Source organism: Entelurus aequoreus, linkage group LG19 (genome assembly GCF_033978785.1).
Source record: "Entelurus aequoreus isolate RoL-2023_Sb linkage group LG19, RoL_Eaeq_v1.1, whole genome shotgun sequence".
Taxonomy (NCBI): domain Eukaryota; kingdom Metazoa; phylum Chordata; class Actinopteri; order Syngnathiformes; family Syngnathidae; genus Entelurus; species Entelurus aequoreus.
In genome coordinates, this window is record NC_084749.1 from 1,438,882 (window position 1) to 1,460,724 (window position 21,843).

A 21,843-nucleotide genomic window follows, 5' to 3' on the forward strand; every position below is an offset into this window, starting at 1 on the left:
AAAGCTCATGACCATAGGTGAGGATGGGAACGTTGATCGACCGGTAAATTGAAAGCTTTTCCTTCTGGCTCAGCTCCTTCTTCACCACAACGGATCGATATAGCGTCCTCATTACTGAAGACGCCGCACCGATCCGCCTGTAGATCTCAAGATCCACTCTATCCTCACTCGTGAACAAGACTCCTAGGTACTTGAACGCCTTCACTTGGGGCAAGATCTCTTTCCCAACCTGGAGATGGCACTCCACCCTTTCCCGGGAGAGAACAATGGACTCGGACTTGGAGGTGCTGATTCTCATCCCAGTCGCTTCACTGCGAACCGATCCAATGAAAGCTGAAGATCCTGGCCAGTTGAAGCCATCAGGACCACATCATCTGCAAAAAGTAGAGACCTAATCCTGCAGCCACCAAACCAGGCGCAGTCAAAGCCATGACTGCGCCTAGATATTCTGTCCATTAAAGTTATGAACAGAATCGGTGACAAAGGGCAGCCTTGGCGGAGTCCAACCCTCACTGGAAAGGGGTCCGACATACTGCCGGCAATGCGGACCAAGCTCTGACACTGATCATACAGGGAGACACCCGCCACAATCAGACATGCCGATACTCCATACTCTCTGAGCACTACCCACAGGATTTACCGGGGGCCAAGGTCGAATGTCTTCTCCAAGTCCACAAAACTTATGTAGACTGGTTGGGCAAACTCCCATGCACACTCAAGGACCCTGCCGAGAGTTTAGAGCTGGTCTACCGTTCCACGACCAGGAAAAACCACACTGTTTGTCCTGGATCCGAGGTTCCTCCTCTCCAGTACGCATGAATAGACCTTACCGGGAAGGCTGAGGAGTGTGATCTACGATAGTTGGAACACACCCTCCGGTTCCCCTTCTTAAAGAGAGGAACAACCACCCCGGTCTGCCAATCCAGAGGTACCGCCCCCGATGTAGACGCAATGTTGCAGAGTCTTGTAAACCAATACTGCCCCACAGCATCCAGAGCCTTAAGGAACTCCGGACGGAGCTCATACCCCCGGGGCCTTGCCACCGAGCAGCTTTTTAACTACCTTGTCAACCTCAGCCCCAGAAATAGGAGAGCCCACCACAGACTTCCCAGGCACTGTTTCCTCATAGGAAGACGTGTTGGTGGGATTGAGGAGGTCTCGCTTGGCCTGTCGGTATGCCCACTGCCTCTGGAGTCCCATGAGCCAAAAGGACCCGATGGCTCTTTCTTCAGCTTGACAGCATCCCTCACTGCTGGTGGATTACCGCCACGACAGGCACCAAACACCTTGCGGCCACAGCTTCAATCAGCTGGCTCAACAAGAGAGGAACGGAACATGGTCCACTCAGACTCAATGTCCAGCACCTCCCTCGTGACATCTTCAAAGTTCTTCCGGACATGTTCAAAGTTCTTCAGGAGACTCTGATAGGCATTCCCAGCAGACCCTTACAATGCGTTCGGGCCTGCCAGGTCTGACCGGCATCCTCCCCTACCATAGGAGCCAGCTCACCACCAGGTGGTGGTTGGTAGAAAGCTCTGCCCCTCTCTTCACAGAGTGTCCAAAACATGAGGCCGCAAATCCCATGACACAACTACAAAGTCAATCATGCGGCCGAGGGTGTCCTTGTGCCAAGTGCACATATGGACACCCTTATGTTTGAACATTGTGTTTGTTATGGACAATCCGTGACGAGCACAAAAGTCCAATAACAAAGCACCACTTGGGTTCAGACCCGGGTGGCCATTTTTCCCAATCACGACTCTCCAGGTTTCACTGTCGTTGCCCACCAGCAGAACAAGGGAATCACCCGAGGGAGCACTCTCCAGTACTCCCTCAAGGGAATCCAAAAAGAGTGGGTACTCTGAGCTGCTGTTTGGTGTGTAAACACAAACAACAGTCAGGACCCGTCACCCAACCCGAAGGCTGAGGGAAGCTACTATCTCGTCTATTGGGTTAAATTCCAACGTGCAGGCTTTGAGCCGGGGGGTAACAAGAATTGCCACCCCAGCCTCTCATTAGTTGCAACGCCAGTGTCGAATCTCTTCCACTCTGGCGTTGCAAGTAATGAAAGTTCAGCTCAGTCCAGCCCCTCTTGAGTGAACAGGTTCCAGAGCCCTTGCTGTGAGTCCAACTATATCTAGCCGGGAACGTCTCCACCTCATGCTACAGCTCAGGCTCCTTCCCTCCCAGCGAGGTGATGTTCCATGTCACAAGAGCGAGCATATGTAGCCGATAATCGGACCACCAAGTGCCCTGCCTTCGGCTGCCGCCCAGCTCAAACTGCACCCTCTGTGACCCAAGCCCATGAGTGGTGAGCCCTGGAGGGGGGATCCACGTTGCCTCTTCGAGCTGAGCAAGGCTGGGCCCCATGGGGACAGGCCCGTCAATCGCCATCGTGCCCCACCTCTGGGCCTGGCTCCACAGGGGAGCCACGGTGACCTGCGTCCGGGCGAGAAAAAATCTAGGTCCTCAATTGTACTTTTAATAAAGGTCTTTGAGCTGCTCTTTGTCTGATCCCTCACCTAGGACCTGTTTGTCTTGGAGGACCCTACCAGGGGGCATAGAAGCCCCCGGACAACATTTTCCTGGATCAGTAGGACACGCAAACCACAAAAGTGGCGGCTCAGAAAGCAGGTTATATAAATATAACTCCAAAACCAAACATGCAATATTTTCTAAACATGCCTGTAATACTGTATCAATGTGAGTTTTACTAGAATCAGTTTTTTTGTAAGGTTTGCAAATACAAAAATTAAGTTTTACTCACAATGACAAAATCACACTCAATATGACAGTTATTTAAACATAACTCATAAACTACACATAAAATGGCTAATAATGCCTGAAATAATGAATCCTTGGGAGTTTTACTGAGTTTTACATTTTGCAATCACAAAAAGTAGTTTATTACTCAATATGACTGTAATGTTCTTAGAACCCGGAGATAATGGGAAAAAAAGCAATACAAATGTATTTAAACCTAACTCCTAAACTACACATGCAAAATGGCTAATAATGCCAAGGGAGACATGTAACGTTGCTAGTTTAAAAAAATGATCTTTTGTAAAGATATCAAAGACAAAAGCTATTTTTTTAATTCAATATGACAGCATAACAGTCATACTAAATATGAAAGATATATAAACATAACTCCAAAACCAAACATGTGTCATGTCTAAAAATGCCTGTAGGAATGTATTTATGTGAGTTTGTAAGGTTTGCAAAAACAAAAAGTAGTTTTTTTACTCAATATGAAAGTAATGTTCTTAGAATCCTGAGATAATGCGAAAAAAGCAATAAAAATTTATTCAAACACAAATTTTAAACCAAACATGTAAAATGTCTAAAAATGCCTGTAATATTGAATCCTAAACCAAACATGCGAAATGTCTAAAAATGTCTGTAATATAGAATACATGTGAGTTTTACTAGATTTATATGATTTTGTAAGGTTTGCAAATACATAAATTAGGTTTTACTCACTATGACAGTATACTGTCACACTCAATATTACAGTTATTTAAACATAACTCAAACCACACATGAAAAGTGGCTAATAATGCCTGAAATAATGCATCGTTGGCAGTTTTTACTTGAAACACATGCTTTTTTAAAACTTGCAAACACAAGAAGTAGTTTTTTTTTACTCAATATGACTGTAATGTTCTTCAAATCCTGAGATAATGCGACAAAAAATTAAAAATGTATTTAAACATTACTCCTAAACAACACAAGCAAAATGGCTAATAATGTCTGGAAACATGTATCTTTGTTAGTTTTCCTAGAAAAATGGTATTTTGTAAATGTTGCATTGACACAAGCTCAGACAGTATAACAGTCATACTAAATATGAAAGTTATATAAACATAACTCCAAAACCAAACATGTGTCATGTCTAAAAATGCCTGTAATAATGTATTTATTTGAGTTTGTAAGGTTTGCAAAAACAAAATGTATTTTTTTACTCAATATGAAAGTAATGATCTTTGAATCCTGAGATAATGCGAAAAAAGCAATAAAAATGTATTTAAACATAATTCCTAAACAACCCATGCAAAATGGGTAATAATGCCTGGAGACATGTATCTTTGTTAGTTTTACTAGAAAAATGATCTTTTGGAAAGTTTGCCAAGACAAAAGCTAGTTTTTTTAAATTCAATATGACAGTATAACAGTCATACTAAATATAATAAATAAATGATAAATGGGTTATACTTGTATAGCGCTTTTCTACCTTCAAGGTACTCAAAGCGCTTTGACAGTATTTCCACATTTACCCATTCACGCACACATTCACACACTGATGGCTGATGAGCTGCCATGCAAGGCGCTAACCAGCAGCCATCAGGAGCAAGGGTGAAGTGTCTTGCCCAAGGACACAACGGACGTGACTAGGAAGGTAGAAGGTGGGAATTGAACCCCAGTAACCAGCAACACTCCGATTGCTGGCACAGCCACTCTATCAACTTCGCCACGCCGTATGAAAGTTATCTAAACAAAACTCCAAAACCAAACATGTGTCATGTCTAAAAATGCCTGTAATAATGTATTTATGTGAGTTTGTAAGGTTTGCTAAAACAAAAAGGGGTTTTTACTCAATATGAAAGTAATGATCTTAGAATCCTGAGATAATGCGAAAAAAGCAATAAAAATGTATTTAAACTTAATTCCTAAACAACCCATGCAAAATGGGTAATAATGCCTGGAGACGTGTATCTTTGTTAGTTTTACGAGAAAAATTATCTTTTGTAAAGTTTGCAAAGACACAAGCTAGTTTTTTTTATTCAATATGACAGTATAACAGTCATACTAAATATGAAAGTTATATAAACATAACTCTAAAACCAAACGTGTGTCATGTCTAAAATTGCCTTTAATAATGTATGTATGTGAGTTTGAAAGGTTTGCAAAAACAAAAAGTAGTTTTTTACTCAATATGAAAGTAATGATTTTATAATCCTTAGTTATGCGAAAAAAGCAATAAAAATGTATTTCAACATAACTCCTAAAAAACACATGCAAAATGGCTAATAATTCCTGAAGACATTTATCTTTGTTAGTTTTACTAGAAAAAGTATCTTTTGTAAAGTTTTTAAAGACACAAGCTAGTTTTTTTAAATTCAATATGATAGTATAACAGTCATACTAAATATGTAAGTTATCTAAACATAACTCCAAAACCAAACATGTGTCATGTCTAAAAATGCCTGTAATAATGTATTCATGCAAGTTTGTAAGGTTTGCAAGAACAAAAAGTAGTTTTTTACTCAATATGAAAGTAATGATCTTAGAATCCTGAGATAATGCGAAAAAAGCAATAAAAATGTATTTAAACATAATTCCTAAACAACACATGCAAAATGGCTAATAATGCCTGGAGTCATGTATCTTTGTTAGTTTTACTAGAAAAATGATCTTTTGTAAAGTTTGCCAAGACACAAGCTAGTTTTTTAAATTCAATATGACAGTATAACAGTCTTACTAAATATGAAAGTTATCTAAACATAACTCCAAAACCAAACATGTGTCATGTCTAAAAATGCCTGTAATAATGTAATTATGTGAGTTTGTAAGGTTTGCTAAAACAAAAAGTGGTTTTTACTCAATATGAAAGTAATGATCTTAGAATCCTGAGATAAAGCGAAAAAAGCAATAAAAATGTATTTAAACTTAATTCCTAAACAACCCATGCAAAATGGGTAATAATGCCTGGAGACGTGTATCTTTGTTAGTTTAACGAGAAAAATTATCTTTTGCAAAGTTTGCAAAGACAAAAGCTAGTTTTTTTATTCAATATGACAGTATAACAGTCATACTAAATATGAAAGTTATATAAACATAACTCTAAAACCAAACGTGTGTCATGTCTAAAATTGCCTTTAATAATGTATGTATGTGAGTTTGAAAGGTTTGCAAAAACAAAAAGTAGTTTTTTACTCAATATGAAAGTAATGATTTTAGAATCCTGAGTTATGCGAAAAAAGCAATAAAAATGTATTTAAACATAACTCCTAAAAATCACATGCAAAATGGCTAATAATGCCTGAAGACATTTATCTTTGTTAGTTTTACTAGAAAAAGTATATTTTGTAAAGTTTGCAAAGACACAAGCTAGTTTTTTTTTTATTCAATATGACAGTATAACAGTCATACTAAATATGAAAGTTATCTAAACATAACTCCAAAACCAAACACGTGTCATGTCTAAAAATGCCTGTAATAATGTATTTATGCAACTTTGTAAGGTTTGCAAGAACAAAAAGTAGTTTTTTACTCAATATGAAAGTAATGATTTTAAAATCCTGAGATAATGCTAAAAAAGCAATAAAAATGTATTTCAACATAACTCCTAAAAAACACATGCAAAATGGCTAATAATGCCTGAAGACATTTATCTTTGTTAGTTTTACTAGAAAAAGTATCTTTTGTAAAGTTTTTAAAGACACAAGCTAGTTTTTTTAAATTCAATATGATAGTATAACAGTCATACTAAATATGTAAGTTATCTAAACATAACTCCAAAACCAAACATGTGTCATGTCTAAAAATGCCTGTAATAATGTATTCATGCAAGTTTGTAAGGTTTGCAAGAACAACAAGTAGTTTTTTACTCAATATGAAAGTAATGATCTTAGAATCCTGAGATGATGCGAAAAAAGCAATAAAAATGTATTTAAACATAATTCCTAAACAACACATGCAAAATGGCTAATAATGCCTGGAGACATGTACCTTTGTTTGTTTTACTAGAAAAATTATCTTTTGTAAAGTTTGCAAAGACACAAGCTAGTTTTTTTTTATTCAATATGACAGTATAACAGTCATACTAAATATGAATGTTATATAAACATAACTCCAAAACCAAATGTGTGTCATGTCTAAAATTGCCTTTAATAATGTATGTATGTGAGTTTGAAAGGTTTGCAAAAACAAAAAGTAGTTTTTTACTCAATATGAAAGTAATGATTTTAGAATCCTGAGTTATGCGAAAAAAGCAATAAAAATGTATATAAACATAACTCCTAAAAAACACATGCAAAATGGCTAATAATGCCTGAAGACATTAATCTTTGTTAATTTTACTAGAAAAAGTATATTTTGTAAAGTTTGCAAAGACACAAGCTATTTTTTTTTAATTCAATATGACAGTATAACAGTCATACTAAATATGAAAGTTATCTAAACATAACTCCAAAACCAAACATGTGTCATGTCTAAAAATGCCTGTAATAATGTATTTATGTGAGTTTGTAAGGTTTGCTAAAACAAAAAGTGGTTTTTACTCAATATGAAAGTAATGATCTTAGAATCCTGAGATAATGCGAAAAAAGCAATAAAAATGTATTTAAACATAATTCCTAAACAACACATGGAAAATGGCTAATAATGCCTGGAGACATGTACTTTTGTTAGTTTTACTAGAAAAATTATCTTTTGTAAAGTTTGCAAAGATACAAGCTAGTTTTTTTGTATTCAATATGACAGTATAACAGTTATACTAAATATGAAAGTTATATAAACATAACTCCAAAACCAAACGTGTGTCATGTCTAAAATTACCTGTAATAATGTATGTATGTGAGTTTGTAAGTTTTGCAAAAACAAAAAGTAGTTTTTTACTCAGTATGAAAGTAATGATTTTAGAATCCTGAGATAATGCGAAAAAAGCAATAAAAATGTATTTAAACATAACTCTTAAAAAACACATGCAAAATGGCTAATAATGCCTGGAGTCATGTATCTTTGTTAGTTTTACTAGAAAAATGATCTTTTGGAAAGTTTGCCAAGACACAAGCTAGTTTTTTAAATTCAATATGACAGTTATCTAAACATAACTCCAAAACCAAACATGTGCCATGTCTAAAAATGCCTGTAATAATGTATTTATGTGAGTTTGTAAGGTTTGCTAAAACAAAAAGTGTTTTTTACTCAATATGAAAGTAATGATCTTAGAATCCTGAGATAATGCGAAAAAAGCAATAAAAATGTATTTAAACTTAATTCCTAAACAACCCATGCAAAATGGGTAATAATGCCTGGAGACGTGTATCTTTGTTAGTTTTACGAGAAACATTATCTTTTGTAAAGTTTGCAAAGACACAAGCTAGTTGTTTTTATTCAATATGACAGTATAACAGTCATACTAAATATGAAAGTTATATAAACATAACTCTAAAACCAAACGTGTGTCATGTCTAAAATTGCCTTTAATAATGTATGTATGTGAGTTTGAAAGGTTTGCAAAAACAAAAAAGTAGTTTTTTACTCAATATGAAAGTAATGATTTTAGAATCCTGAGTTATGCGAAAAAAGCAATAAAAATGTATTTAAACATAACTCCTAAAAAACACATGCAAAATGGCTAATAATGCCTGAAGACATTTATCTTTGTTAGTTTTACTAGAAATAGTATCTTTTGTAAAGTTTGCAAAGACACAAGCTAGTTTTTTTTAATTCAATATGACAGTATAACAGTCATACTAAATATTAAAGTTATCTAAACATAACTCCAAAACCAAACATGTGTCATGTCTAAAAATGCCTGTAATAATGTATTTATGCAAGTTTGTAAGGTTTGCAAGAACAAAAAGTAGTTTTTTACTCAATATGAAAGTAATGATTTTAGAATCCTGAGATAATGCTAAAAAAGCAATAAAAATGTATTTCAACATAACTCCTAAAAAACACATGCAAAATGGCTAATAATGCCTGAAGACATTTATCTTTGTTAGTTTTACTAGAAAAAGTATATTTTGTAAAGTTTTTAAAGACACAAGCTAGTTTTTTTAAATTCAATATGACAGTATAACAGTCATACTAAATATGTAAGTTATCTAAACATAACTCCAAAACCAAACATGTGTCATGTCTAAAAATGCCTGTAATAATGTATTTATGCAAGTTTGTAAGGTTTGCAAGAACAAAAAGTAGTTTTTTACTCAATATGAAAGTAATGATCTTAGAATCCTGAGATAATGCGAAAAAAGCAATAAAAATGTATTTAAACATAATTCCTAAACAACACATGCAAAATGGCTAATAATGCCTGGAGACATGTACCTTTGTTTGTTTTACTAGAAAAATTATCTTTTGTAAAGTTTGCAAAGACACAAGCTAGTTTTTTTTTATTCAATATGACAGTATAACAGTCATACTAAATATGAAAGTTATATAAACATAACTCCAAAACCAAACGTGTGTCATGTCTAAAATTACCTGTAATAATGTATGTATGTGAGTTTGTAAGTTTTGCAAAAACAAAAAGTAGTTTTTTACTCAGTATGAAAGTAATGATTTTAGAATCCTGAGATAATGCGAAAAAAGCAATAAAAATGTATTTAAACATAACTCTTAAAAAACACATGCAAAATGGCTAATAATGCCTGGAGTCATGTATCTTTGTTAGTTTTACTTTATTTTGTAAAGTTTGCAAAGACACAAGCTAGTTTTTTTAACTCAATATGACAGTATACCGCCCCACTCAATATGATAGTTATTTAAACATAACTCCTAAACCACACCTGAAAAATGGCTAAAAATGCCTGAAATAATGCATCTTTGGGAGTTTTACTGGAAACATATGCTTTTTTAAAACTTTACTCAATATGACAGTAATGTTCTAAAAATCCTGAGATAATGCGAAAAAAGCAATACAAATGTATTCCAACATAATTCCTAAACCAAACATGCAAAATGTCTGAAAATGCCTGTAATATTGAATTCATGTGAATTTTATTTGAATCAGTTGTAGGGTTTGCAAATACAAAAATTGGGTTTTATGACGAACACAGGTTAGTTTTTTCTACTCAATATAACAGTTTAGCTGTCATACTATAAATTAAAGTTATATAAACATAACTCCAAAACCAAACATGCATTATGTCCAAAACTGCCTGTAATATTGTATATATGTGAGTTTTACTAGAATCAGGGTTGCAAATACAAAAATTGGGTTTTATGACAGTATACTGTCACACTCAATATGACAGTTATTTAAACATAACTCAAACAACACATGCAAAATGTTATTACGACATTAGTTTTACTAGAAAAATTGTCTTTTGTAAGGTTTGCAAAGACACAAGTTAGTTTTTTTTTATTCAATATGACAGTATAACTGTGATAATAAATATGAAAGTTATATAAACATAACTCTAAAACCAAACATGCATTATGTCTAAAAATGCCTGTAATATTGTATCTGTGTGAGTTTAACTAGATTTAGTGGTTTTTGTATGGTTTGCAAATACAAAATATGGGTTTTACTCACTATGACAGTATACTGTCACACTCAATCTGACAGTTATTTAAACATAACTCCTAAACCAAACATGCAAAATGGCTAATAATGCCTGGAGATATGTATCTTTGTGAGTTTTACTAGAAACAATATATTGTGTAAGGTTTAGTTAGTTTTTGTACTCAATTTGACAGTATAACTGTCATTCTAAATCCATCCATTTCTTCCGCTTATCCGAGGTCGGGTTGCCTGAGCAGAAAATCCCAGACTTCCCTCTCCCCAGCCACTTCGTCCAGCTCTTCTCGGGGTATTCCGAGGCGTTCCCAGGCCAGCCGGGAGACATAGTCTTTCCAATGTGTCCTAGGTCTTCCCCGTGGCCTCCTGCCGGTCGGACTTGCCCTAAACACCTCCCTAGAGGCGTTCGGGTGGCATCCTAAGCAGATGCTCGAACCACCTCATTGGCTCCTCTCAATGCGGAGGAGCAGCTGCTTTACTCTGAGTTCCTCCCGGATGACAGAGCTTCTCACCCTATCTCAAAGGGAGAGACCCACCACCCGGCAGAGGAAACGCATTTCGGCCGCTTGTACCCGTGACCTTGTCCTTTCGGTCATAACCCAAAGCTGGGAACGTAGATCGACGGTAAATTGAGAGCTTTTCCTTCTGGCTCAGCTCCTTCTTCACCACAACGGATCGATATAGCGTCCTCAATACTGAAAACGCCGCACCAATCCGCCTGTGGATCTCCCGATCCACTCTATCTTCACTCGTGAACAAGACTCCTAGGTACTTGAACTCCTCCACTTGGGGCAAGATCTCCTCCCCAACCTGTAGATGGCACTCGACCCTTTCCTGCGCGAGAACCATGGACTTGGACTTGGAAGTGCTGATTCTCATCCCAGTCGCTTCACACTCAAGGACCTTGCCGAGAGTATAGACCTGGTCTACCGTTCCACGACCATGACGAAAACCACACTGTTCGTCCTGGATCCGAGTTTCCTCCTCTCCAGTACACATGAATAGACCTTACTGGGAAGGCTGAGAAGTGTGTTTCACGATAGTTGGAACACACCCTCCGGTTCCCCTTCTTAAAGAGAGGAACCACCACCCCGGTCTGCCAATCCAGAGGTACGCCCCCAATGTCCACGTGATGTTGCAGAGTCTTGTCAACCAAGACAGCCCCACAGTATCCAGAGCCTTAAGGTACTCCGGACGGAACTCATCAACACCTGGGGCCTTGCCACCGAGGAGCTTTTTAACTACCTAGGCAACCTAAGCCCCAGAAATTGGAGAGCCCACCACAGATTCCCGAGGCACTGCTTGGCCTTTCGGTATAACCGCTGCCTCTGGAGTCCCATGAGCCAAAATGACCCGATAGGCTCTTTCTTCAGCTTGACGGCATCCCTCACTGCAGGTAGGATTACCGCCACGACAGGCACCAAACACCTTGCGGCCACAGCTCTAATCAGCCGGCTCGACAAGAGAGGCACAGAACATGGTCCACTCAGACTCAATGTCCAGCACCTCCCTCGTGACATGTTCATAGTTCTTCCGGAGGTGGTAATTGAAACTCTCTCTGACAGGAGACTCTGCTAGCCGTTCCCAGCAGACCCTCACAATGCGTTTGGGCCTGCGAGGTCTAACGCATCCTCCACCACCATCGGAGCCAGCTCACCACCAGGTGATGATTGGCAGAAAGCTCTGCCCCTCTCTTCACCCGAGTGTCCAAAACATGAGGCCACAAATCCCATGACACAACTACAAAGTCAATCATGGAACTGTGGCCGAGGGTGTCCTGGTGCCAAGTACACATATAGACACCCTTATGTTTGAACATTGTGTTTGTTATGGACAATCCGTGACGAGCACAAAAGTCCAATAACAAAACACCACTTAGGTTCATTTTTCCCAATCACGACTCTCCAGGTTTCACTGTCCTTGCCAACATGAGCATTGAAGTCCCCCAACAGAACAGGGGAATCACCCGAGGGAGCACTCTCCAGTTATCCCTCAAGGGAATCCAAAAAGCATGGGTACTCTGAGCTGCTGTTTGGTGCGTAAACACAAACAACAGTCAGGACCCGTCACCCAACCCGAATGCGGAGGGAAGCTACCATCTCATCTACTGGGTTAAAGTCCAACGTGCAGGCTTTGAGCAACAACAATTGCCACCCCAGCCTCTCATTGCTTGCAACGCCAGAGTGGAAGAGAGTCCAGCCCCTCTTGAGAGAACAGGTGCCAGAGCCCTTGCTGTGCGTCGAAGTGAGTCCAACTATATCTAGCCGGAACTTCTTCACCTCGCGCACCAGCTCAGGCTCCTTCCCTCCCAGCGAGGTGACGTTCCACATCCCAAGAGCGAGCTTATGTAGCCGATAATCGGACCGCCAAGTGTCCTGCCTTCGGCTGCCGCCCAGTTCACACTGCATCCGACCTCTATGACCTCAATGGGCCCATGAGTGGTGAGCCCATTGGAGGGTTGACCCACGTTGCCTCTTCGAGCTGAGCCCGGCAGGGCCCCATGGAGACAGGCGCCCACCAGTCGCTCGCCATCGTGCCCCACCTCTGCGCCTGGCTCCACAGGGGAGCCACGGTGACCCGTGCCTGGGCGAGAAAAAAATCTAGGTCCTCGATTTGTACTTTTCATAAAGGTGTTTGAGCTGCTCTTTGTCTGATCCCTCACCTAGGACCTGTTTGTCTTGAGGGACCCTACCAGGGGGCATAGAATCCTCGGACAACATAGCTCCTAGGATCAGTGGGACACGCAAACCACAAAGGTGGCGGCTCAGAAAGGGGGTTGTATAAACATAAATCCAAAACTAAACATGCAATATGTCTAAACATGCCTGTAATATTGTATTAATGTGAGTTTTACTAGAATCAGTTGTTTTTGTAAGGTTTGCAAATACAAAAATTGGGTTTTATGACGGACACAAGTTAGTTTTTTTTACTCATTTTACAGTATAACTGTCATACTAAATATGAAAGTTATATAAACATAACTCCAAAACCAAACATGCATTATGTCTAAAAATGCCTGTAATATTGTATTTGTAGTTTATCTAGATTTAGTTGTTTTTGTAAGGTTTGCAAATACAAAATATGGGTTTTACTCACTATGACAGTATACTGTCACACTCAATCTGACAGTTATTTAAACATAACTCCTAAACCACACATGCAAAATGGCTAATAATGCCTGGAGATATGTATCTTTGTGAATTTTACTGGGAACAACATATTGTGTAAGGTTTAGTTAGTTTTTGTACTCAACATGACAGTATAACTGTCATACTAAATCCATCCATTTTCTTCCGCTTATGGTCGGGTTATGGTCGGGTTGCGGGGGCCGCAGCCTAAGCAGAGAAGCCCAAACTTCCCTTTCTCCAGCCACTTCGTCCAGCTTTTCTCGGGGGATCCCGAGGCGTTCCCAGGCCAGCCGGGAGACATAGTGTTCCCAATGTGTCCTGGGTCTTCCCCGTGGCCTCCTGCCGATCGGACTTGCCCTAAACACCTCCCTAGGGAGGCGTTCGGGTGGCATCCTGAGCAGATGCCCGAACCACCTCATCTGGCTCCTCTCAATGTGGAGGAGCAGTGGCTTTACTGTGAGTTCTTCCAGGATGACAGAGCTTCACCTTCAACAGGGGTGTCAAACTCAAATACAGAGTGGGCCAAAGTTTGAAACTGAACAAAGCAGCGGGCCAAGGTTGAACAAATTAACCTTTTAATAGGGACCCAAACAAGTTTTGCATTGAATATTGAACAAGCAAGGATTATATAACTTTATAGTGACATGCAAAATCAAGTTTCAAATAATAATAATACTAATTAAAATATATCAATTGCATATCAAATACAATTTAAATAAAAATGTAATGCCTCTTTTCTATTTGCAGCCTTCTGAGGTAAATATCAACATTAACTTTTTCCACAGGCTAATAAATTTATTAAATTAAATAACAATGAATAAAACAACCATTCAGGACTTTATACTGCTCAGTTTGCAACACACTGATCTAATTTGATGTGCCCAAGCCAGATACCTGGCATCTTTTTTTGGATGCTAGCTCTTTAATGTTGGGGCTCAGGCTTTGAGCCGAGGCAACTTTCATTATCAAACGAAGGCGTTCAACAGCCATATCTCGTACACCCAATTCTAACATCGTTCAGACCCAGTCACAAGATATGTGCAGCTTCAGCACACATACACAAATGAATGCAAAGCATACTTCATCAACAGCGATACAGGTTACACTGAGGGTGCCAGTATAAAAAACTTTAACACTGTTAGAAATATACGCCACACTGTGAACCCACACCAAACAAGAATAAAAAACACTTTTCGGGAGAACATCCGCACCGTAACACAACATAAACACAAAAGAACAAATACCCAGAATCCTTTGCAGCACTAACTCTTTCGGGATGCTACAAAATACACCCCCGCTACCACCAAACCACCCCCACCCACACACACACACACACACCTTGCAGCGTCCCGGAAGATTTAGTGCTACAAAGGGTTCTGGGTATTTGTTCTGTTGTGTTTATGTTGTGTTACGGTGCGGATGTTCTCCCGAAATGTGTTTGTCATTCTTGTTTGGTGTGGATTCACAGTGTGGCGTATATTCCTAAAAGTGTTAAAGTTTTTTATTTGGCTACCGTCACTGTAACCTGTATCGCTGTTGATGAAGAATGCGTTGCATTCAATTGTGTGTGGGTGCAGAAGCTGCACTAACATGAAACTGGGCCAGCACTCGTTTGACTAGCTGAAAAAAAAAAAATTGGGAGGAGTGCTGGGGCAAGTATTAGAAGTAGCGGTGTTACTGCGGCACTGCCGCAATGTATAATCAACGGTCCAGCTTTAGTGTTAATTTGATATTGCCGCAAGGGCCCACGGGCCAGAGTTTGACACCCATGACCTTCAATGTAAAAAATTACTGTAAAAATAAAAAATAAAATTACAGTTATATACTCCATCCATCCATCCATTTTCTACCGCTTATTCCCTTCGGGTTGGCGGGGGGCGCTGCAGCCTATCTCAGCTACAATCGGGCAGGAGGCGGGGTACACCCTGGACAAGTTGCCACCTCATCGCAGGGCCAACACAGATAGACAGACAACATTCACACTCACATTCACCACTAGGGCCAATTTAGTGTTGCCAATCAACCTATCCTGTTCTTCTTAAATGCAGTTAAGTACTGTAAATTTTTTTGCAATTTTCAAAAAATATCGACCAGCAGTAAGTTACTGTAAAACCTACAGTATAAGTATAATTCAGTATTTTTCAGACTTGTTTCTTGGGTCCGCCCACAATTCGTCCAACCGAGCTTCATTTCACCTGGCCGCCCCTGCTAAATCCATCCTACTGCATCGTGTGTTTTTGATAGCAAGGTAATAGTCACTTGTACCTTGATGTGTCATTTTCTGTTTGAATTACTTTTTATATATATTTATAAAGTCCGAAATGACATAGCGTCACAGTCAGCATCACAGACACTATCGTTGACCACGCGCATGTACCGCCGCATGCTAGCTAGCTAAGTTTTCTTCTTTTTTGTCATAGTCATCATAAAAGATGATAACTTGCAACATATGTGCTACGACTTGCAGCAATGTATTTGCGTATGTTAGACACATGCGAAATCATAGTTGTATGCCTAATGCATCGTTTAAGTGTGCTTTCCCTAAATGCACAAGAGTTTTTTCCAACTTCTCAGCCTTCAAAACTCACAGCCGTCGTCATAAATATGGCAAGAGTAGGACTGATATGTATAGCGCAGAAGGTTTACCTTGTAATATTGTCTCATGTAGCGCGAAGTGCGATGATATACGGGCCCTTCTCCTGCATTTGAAAAGTCCTATTACCGAAGGTAGGACAGTTACGTGCCCCTTCAGTCAATGTGAAAAAAGATTTACAGTTAAGTCTACTTTCACATCGCACGTGTCAAGGAAGCACTACGGCTACACTGAACGAAGTTTGACTTGCTCAACAGCAAATCCAAGCAGCTCTTGTGTTATTAACACTGATGATGACTATTGTGATATGCAACTTGAGAATTCAGGATATTCCTGTTATGAAGACATGGAGGTCTACTTGCATTAAAAAAATGTTCACAGCACTGAAAAAAGGTTGAGAACCACTGCCTTAGGGCAGTGGTTCTCAACCTTTTTTCCGTGATGTACCCCTGTGAACATTTTTTTAATTCAAGTACCCCCTAATCAGAGCAAAGCATTTTTGGTTGAAAAAAAAGAGATAAAGAAGTAAAATACAGCACTATGTCATCAGTTTCTGGTTTATTAAACTGTATAACAGTGCAAAATATTGCTCATTTGTTGTGGTCTTTCTTGGACTATTTGGAAAAAAAGAATTAAAAATAACTAAAAACTTGTTGAAAAATAAACAAGTGATTCAATTATAAATAAAAAATTTTACACATAGAAGTAATCAACTTAAAGGCCTACTGAAAGCCACTACTACCGACCACGCAGTCTGATAGTTTATATATCAATGATGAAATCTTAACATTGCAACACATGCCAATACGGCCGGGTTAACTTATAAAGTGACATTTTAAAATTCCCGGGAAATATCCGGCTGAAACATCGCGGTATGATGACGTATGCGCGTGATGAAGTCCGAGTAACGGAAGTTATGGTACCCCGTAGAATCCTATACAAAAGGCTCTGTTTTCATTTCATAATTCCACAGTATTCTGGACATCTTTTGCAATTTTTTTAATGAACAATGAAGGCTGCAAAGAAGACAGTTGTAGGTGGAATCAGTGTATTAGCAGCGGACTACAGCAACACAACCAGGAGGACTTTGTTGGAGCGCTAGCCGCGCTAGCCGCGCTAGCCGCGCTAGCCGCGCTAGCCGCGCTAGCCGCGCTAGCCGCGCTATCCGCGCTAGCCGCCGACTTCACCTTGACTTCCTACGTCTCCGGGCCGCCAAACGCATCGGGTGAAGTCCTTCGTCCTTCTGCCGATCGCTGGAACGCAGGTGAGCACGGGTGTTGATGAGCAAATGAGGGCTGGCTGGCGTAGGTGGAGAGCTAATGTTTTTAGCATAGCTCTGTGCAGTCCGGTTGCTAAGTTAGCTTCAATGGCGTCGTTAGCACAGCATTGTTAACCTTCGCCAGCCTGGAAAGCATTAACCGTGTATTTACATGTCCACGGTTTAATAGTATTGTTGATTTTCTATCTATACTTCCAGTCAGGGGTTTATTTCTTTTGTTTCTATATGCAGTTAAAGCAAGATGCTATCACGTTAGCTCGTAGCTAAAGCATTTCGCAGATGTATTGTCGTGGAGATAAAAGGCACTGAATGTCCATTTCGCGTTCTCGACTCTCATTTTCAAGAGGATATAGTATCCGAGGTGGTTTAAAATACAAATCTGTGATCTACAATAGAAAAAGGAGAGTAGCTTGTACCTAAGTTACGGTCAGAGCGAAAAAAGATACATCCATCGCTGCCTCTCAAGTCATTCACTGTAACGTTCCTCATCTACAAATCTTTCATCCTCGCTCAAATTAATGGGGTAATCATCACTTTCTCGGTCCGAATCTCTCTCGCTCCATTGTAAACAACGGGGAATTGTGAGGAATCCTAGCTCCTGTGACGTCACGCTACTTCACTACAGGCAAGGCTTTTTTTTTATCAGCGAGCAAAAGTTGCGAACTTTATCGTCGATTTTCTCTACTAAATCCTTTCAGCAAAAATATGGCAATATCGCGAAATGATCAAGTATGACACATAGAATGGATCTGCTATTCCCGTTTAAATTAAAAAAAATCATTTCAGTAGGCCTTTAAAGTGCCCTCTTTGGGGATTGTAATAAAGATCCATCTGGATTCATGAACTTCATTCTCAACATTTCTTCACAAAAAAAGAAATCTTTAACATCAATATTTATGGAACATGTCCACATGTCTCAGCTGCATTACTGCTATGCTTTAACCACGCCTCCATTGTTTTCTACATGGATAGTTGATTGACAGTTGGTGCCGTGTGGCACCGCCAGGTAGGGTCAAACCATCATGGCATGGGGGAAACTCTGGCTTTATGGTAATGAATGGAATAGCCTACTTGATTAGATGTTCAGTTTATGAACTTACATTCATATTTTGTCGAAGTATTATTCAATAAATATATTTATAAAGGGTTTTTGAATTGTTGCTATTTTTAGAATATTTTTTAAAAATCTCACGTACTCCTGGGAGTACTTACTCCCAGGAGTACGCATACCCCCATTTGAGAACCACTGCCTTAGGAGACTAGATGTAAACAGAGTAAAGAGAGAGCGAGTGAGGTGGCCATTCCAAATACTTTTAAAATGCTACCCATATTGGATACTGTTTAGGAACATAAACTGCATTTCTTGACTGTACCAGTTGCTGGTGACAAAGTCACAATAAAACGTTGGATGATCAGCATGGAAGGTGATGTCATCTGCAAAGGTGTCCAACCTAGCTTCATCTCAGGGCTTGCTGCCCTTCTTGCTTGGTGCTCGGACATTGGAATTTGTTCAAAGGAAATTCCTCTTGATACTGTTAAATACTGTTAGGATATTTTATTTTATATTTCTCACCTCTGTTCAGGAATTTGACTTGTCATTTCCCCAATTCTGTGCCTTAAATCAATGACTCTTCTGTTCCTTTGTGGACCTTCTTATTAGGGACCGAAGCACCAGTTTGACTCTAGGATACAGAGAAGGTAGGTAATGTGCAGGTAAAGATATGTTGACTGGGTCAAAGAAGGAAGCACCTGTTTGACCCCAGGATGCAGAGAAAGTAGGTAATGTGCGGGTGAAGATATGTTGAATGGGTAAAGGCAGGAAGCACCAGTGTGACCCCACTATGCAGAGAAGGTAGGTAATGTGCGGGTGAAGGTATGTTGAATGGGTGAAAGAAGGAAGCGCAGGTGTGGTCGACGCAATGCAGACAAGGTAGGTATGTGCAGGTGAAGATATGTTGTATGGTGAAAGAAAGAAGCACCAGTGTGACCCCAGGATGCAGGGAAGGTAGGTAATGTGCAGGTAAAGATATGTTGAATGGGTAAAGGCAGGAAACACCAGCTAGACGCCAGGATACAGAGAAGGTAGGTAATGTGCAGGTAAAGATATGTTGAATGGGTAAAGGTAGAAAGCACCAGCGTGACCACACTATGCAGGGAAGGTAGGTGATGTGCAGGTAAAGATATATTGAATGGGTAAAGGCAAGAAGCACCAGTGTGAACCCAGGATGCAGAGAAGATAGGTAATGAGCAGGTAACGATATGTTAAATGGGTGAAAGCAGGAAAAATCAGCGTAAATACACTGTCCCGTAGATGGAGAGAAAACATAAATAGAGAGAGGGATTGGGGAGGCTTTAGCATTGTCTTCCTCTCTGAATTTGTCTTAATGGGTTTTAGAGCATTCACTCATCTACAGCTGTGGTTATGGTATAGGCTCACATATATCCTAAAATTGATATTAATATTTGTGCAGTGCATATTCCTAAATAACAATGTGAGTGGAGTTCTGTATAGACTGCAAGTAATCTTCAATCACAACAGAATATCTAATATGCTTTCTCTCTTTTTTAGGCGATTCATTGGCGTTAACCCCGAGAGGGGAACAAATGCTAGCCAGGGAAAGGTGGTGTCCAAGAAGACCGGGAAGCTGGTTCAGAAAAAGGCAGCAACTGTAAATCCTCACGTAGCCACCCTTATAAAACATCTCACAGACTTTGAGTGGGGCTGTATGTAGCCGACAACTAAACACTGGACTCGTGTTCAGTGTTTTGTCTCCAGTTTGAAATTAAGTTGACATGTTATAAATGTTAAAATGCTTTACTGAAAATAAGAAGAATGCACTAAATGTACAATGAATGTATTTGATGCACTTTAAAACAATTGGTTAATAAAAGCATTAACTTGCAAGGCCATTTCTCCAGTCATTTTTATGCCAGCAGATTGCAGGGGTTTTGATTTTGAAAATTTAAAAGTTCAATTCATTAACTTCTAGTGGCATTATACCGTAAAGCTCAGTCTGTAGTGCTTAAAATTATTTTACTGTAATTAAAAGTTAATGGATATTACAGTGGATACACTAAAATAACAGTGTAATGCCGCTAAACAGATGACAGTATTATGCTGTGAAGCGTATATTTGATACAGCACAGTACTGTGATACTTTTTACAGTAATAAACTGTAGTGATAAATCACAGTATGTGTGCTGTAGAAAAACAGTTTTATACTGGAACCATTAGCTGCCAGTAGGTTACTGTAATCAAACGGTGAAAATTCTTACAGTAAGGGAGAGACCCGCCACCCAGCGGAGAAAACTCATTTTGGCCGCTTGTACCCGTGATCTTGTCCTTTCGGTCTTACTCCAAAGCTCATGACCATAGGTGAGGATGGGAACGTAAATCGACCGGTAAATTGAGAGCTTTTCCTTCTGGCTCAGCTCCTTCTTACCACAACGAATCGATATAGCGCCGTCATTACTGAAGACGCCGCACCGATCAGCCTGTGCATCTCACGATCCACTCTTCCCTCACTCATGAACAAGACTCCAGGTACTTGAACTCATCCACAAGATCTCCTGCCCAACCTCGAGATGGCACTCCACCCTTTCCCGGGCGAGAACCTCGGACTTGGAGGTGCTGATTCTCATCCCAGTCGCTTCACACTCGGCTGCGAACCGATCCAATGAGAGCTGAAGATCCTGGCCAGTTGAAGCCATAAGGACCACATCATCTGCAAAAAGCAGAGACCTAATCCTGCAGCCACCAAACCGGATCCCCTCAACGCCATGACTGTGCCTAGAAATTCTGTCCGCAAAAGTTATGAACAGAATCGGTGACAAAGGGCAGCCTTGGCGGAGTCCAACCCTCACTGGAAAGGGGTCCGACTTACTGCCGGCAATGCGGACCAAGCTCTGACACTGATCATACAGGGAGACACCCGCCACAATCAGACATGCCGATACCCCATACTCTCTGAGCACTCCCCACAGGACTTCCCGGGGTGGCCACGGTCGAATGTCTTCTCCAAGTCCACAAAGCACATGTAGACTGGTTGGGCAAACTCCCATGCACACTCAAGGACCCTGCCGAGAGTATAGAGCTGGTCTACCGTTCCACGACCAGGACGGAAACCACACTGTTCGTCCTGGATCCGAGGTTCATCCTCTCCAGTACACATGAATAGACCTTACCGAGAAGGCTGAGGAGTGTGATCTACGATAGTTGGAACACACCCTCCGGTTCCCCTTCTTAAAGAGAAGAACCACCACCCCAGTCTGCCAATCCAGAGGTACCGCCCTAGATGTCCACGCGATGTTGCAGAGTCTTGTCAACTAAAACAGCCCCACAGCATCCAGAGCCTTAAGGAACTCCGGACGGAGCTCATCCACCGAGGAGGTTTTTAACTACCTTGGCAACCTCAGCCCCAGAAATAGGAGAGCCCACCACAAATTCACCAGACACTGCTTCCTCATAGGAAGACGTGTTGGTGGGATTGAGGAGGTTTCGCTTGGCCTGTCGGTATGCCCGCTGCCTCTGGAGTCCCATGAGCCAAAAGGACCAGATAAGCTCCTTCTTCAGCTTGACGGCATCCCG